Here is a 3,308-nt window from a genome sequence, read left to right as displayed (position 1 = left end):
ATATAAAATATATGTATTATATATATAAAAAAATATATATATAATACATACACACACTATAAGGACATGGAAGACTCTCAAAATATATTAGGTTAAACAGTTGTAGGACGGTATGCATAATAAAACCTAATTACATGTTGTTTTTAGAGAGAGTTTTGTTATAGGGTGCATGTGCTCACTGGAGAAACAGAGACAGAGAGACATAAAGCGAGAAATTACTTCTGGGGGGATGGCCACACTGCAATTCCTTTTCCTCCATTCTCCTCCTGGGATACTGGGCACCCACTCACACATGCCCAGCATGAGTTTCAAGCTGCCAAGTCTAGGTCTTGAACCACAGTTGACCACGTGGGAGTAAATATATGTATTATATATATAAAAAAATATATATATAATACATACACACACTATAAGGACATGGAAGACTCTCAAAATATATTAGGTTAAACAGTTGTAGGACGGTATGCATAATAAAACCTAATTACATGTTGTTTTTAGAGAGAGTTTTGTTATAGGGTGCATGTGCTCACTGGAGAAACAGAGACAGAGAGACATAAAGCGAGAAATTACTTCTGGGGGGATGGCCACACTGCAATTCCTTTTCCTCCATTCTCCTCCTGGGATACTGGGCACCCACTCACACATGCCCAGCATGAGTTTCAAGCTGCCAAGTCTAGGTCTTGAACCACAGTTGACCACGTGGGAGTACAGAGCCTCAACCACTATGCCACCTGCTGGCCCCAATTATATTTTTAAAAGGTCTAAATCGATGCATATGAAACACAGGCAACAGGGCTGCCTGCAAGAGGTGGGTGAGATGGGCAGTGTGAGTGAAGGAAGGGGCCTGCGTTTTGCTCCATTTACTGTTCAACTGGTATGTTTAGGGCCAGTGGGGAGCATGGTGGTTAAGGCGCTGGATCCCATGTGGCCAACCATGTGGATCGAGTCCTGGAGCCAGTGGCACATGAGTGTGTGCCCAAAATCCTGAGAGGAGAATGGAGAAGTCACTGTGGTGTGGCCATGCCCAGAAGGATACTCTCTCACCACCCAACCCCATCTCTCTCCAGTGAGTGCATGCACCCTATAGCAAAAAATAAAGTAAAAAAAATAGAGAATCAGCAGATGGTGTTATGGTTACATTGCTGGACTCCCACGTAGTGGACAGCAGTTCGGGTCCTGGGCGCAGCAGCTTAAAACTCACACCCCTTAACATCACCCTCCTGGCAAGTATATGTGCACTGTGGCAAAATCTAAAACAAAGGTAGAAAACTGGTCTGCATTCTGGCTAACATGTTTGCATAAGCCTCATTCCAGCCCTCACTCCAGCACCGAGGATGGACTCCTAGCAGCTTGAGGTAAGAAACTTGCTCTGTGACATCTGCATGCAACCCAGAGAAGGTCATCCCCAGGTTTGGTACCCACTTCCCCCAAACTGTGCTAGTGACTTGTGTCACCCAGAAAATGAAACACTCTACCTCTTGTGTCCTGAGGGACAAGTTTCTCCCCTACTTCTTATCACTGTGTTGCTGATAATATAAAATCTGATTTCTCTCCTATCCCAGGCCTATGGAAGGAAAAACCTGGGGGTCAGGTGGCAACATATGGGGTGAAGCTGAAAGAGGTCACCTGGGGGTCAGGTGGCAATATGTGGGGGAAGCTGAAAGAGGCCACCTGGGGGTTCTCTGCTCCTGTCACTATAAAGCCTCCTGGGAACATCTGGATTTGCTGCCAGCTTCAGTAACAGAAGTAGCTTTTTGGACATGGTCACCTGAGCATGAACTAGGTGACAGTGCTCAGCCAGGGAGATTTCTTCTCCCCGACATGCGAGGGCTCACTGGACGGTGAGACTGGGGCAGACCTGGGTACACATGGCCCTGCCTGTCCTCTCTCCGCAGCAGGGCCTGCCAAATGGCATGGGCAGCTCTGTACTGTGCTGCTCCCCCTGGTGGCCATGGCAGGCAGTGGCGGGGGGCCAGGTCTGGCCAGAGCTGTCCAGGGCTGGTGAGTGGCTTCTCTAATTCCAGGACTGAAAGCAGGATCAAAATAAAATCCCCTGGTTAAAACCCGTTGGCATGCAGACCTCCAGATGTGCTACCCTGGCAAGGACAGGACTTCGCTTAGGTAATATGTGCTCTGGGATGCACAGCCTGAAAGGAATCACGAGGAAACACCAAATGCAAAAGGAGAAGAACAATATTCTTTTGATTTTTAATTTGCTATAGGGTGATTGTGCTTGCTGAGAGACAGAGAGAGAAAGGGTAAAAAAAAAAATCACCTCCAGGGGGAATGGCCATGCTGCAATCCCTTCTCTTCTATTCTCCTCTCAGGATTTTGGGCACACACAGACATGTGCCTGGTGTGATTTTTCAAGCCACCGGGTCCAAGACTCAAGCCACGGAGGAGGCCATGTGGGATCCAGGTGCCTCAACCACCACGCCACCAGTTGGCCCCAAAATGCTCTATTTTTGACAAAAGAAGATGACTATATTTTTCTAAAATATAAACATCAAGAAGATCTAAAATGACAAGGGAAATGCTCGCCATTAAAGGGCACTAAGAGGCTGGCCCTGAGGTGCAGCAGAGAAGTGCCGCTCAGAGGGAGCCAGAGCCCACGTGGCCGTCCTCGGTTTGGACATCAGCCTGGGGGCGGCACGTCAGGTGCACATGTGCACATTCCCAGGGTCTTGACAGGATGTAAGAATGGAGAAAGGACGACTGCAGCGTGACTGGCCACATTGAAGGGTTCTTCCTCTCCGGTGTATGCATTCGTGTGCCCTCTGACACTTAAAAAAAAGAAAGAAAGAGAAGTGGACCAACAGGCGGTATGGTGGTGAAGGTGCTGGCTCCCACTAGCTAATTCAAGTCACAGTCCCAGGGGCTTGAAACTCACACCGGAGGTGTGTGCCCAAAATCCCAAGAGGAGAGAACAGAGAAAAGACTATGACATGGCCTTACCCCCCGAGGGCTGATTTCTCACTTTCTCTTTTTTTTCCCTCTGGTGAGTATACGTGCCCTATGGCAAAAACCTTTAAAATAAATAAATAAATAAAAAAGAAGGAGGCTGAGGGGCTGTGACAGCTTAGCCAATACCTGACCCTGCACCACTGGAGAAGGGGAAGTGCCTTCCAGGGCGTTACTGACTCAACTACCAAGTTGGAAAAAATGGAAAGCGTATTAGAGAAGACAGCACTGATGCTAAATTTGCTGAAGGACGTAAGCGTGCAAGTATAAAGAGAAGACTCCTAGTCTTACAGGATGTGCGCTGAAGTATTTAGGATAAAGGGCTGTGACATATTTATCCTCAAGCG

The 3,308-nt window shown here is 47.6% G+C and overlaps 1 protein-coding gene across 5 annotated transcripts in view; it reads right to left on the bottom strand.

Moving 5' to 3' along the window:
* The window catches only part of ARMC9 (armadillo repeat containing 9), a 199,255-nt gene that overhangs the window by 147,912 nt on the left and 48,035 nt on the right, over positions 1 to 3,308 (bottom strand). The gene's annotated exons all lie outside the window — the stretch shown is intronic.

The sequence above is a fragment of the Tupaia chinensis genome, unplaced genomic scaffold (assembly GCF_000334495.1).
Source record: "Tupaia chinensis unplaced genomic scaffold, TupChi_1.0 Scaffold149383_1, whole genome shotgun sequence".
NCBI classification, from domain to species: Eukaryota; Metazoa; Chordata; class Mammalia; order Scandentia; family Tupaiidae; genus Tupaia; species Tupaia belangeri.
The sequence above is the reverse complement of the archived record's forward strand: the minus strand, read 5'-3'. Positions and strand labels throughout refer to the sequence as shown.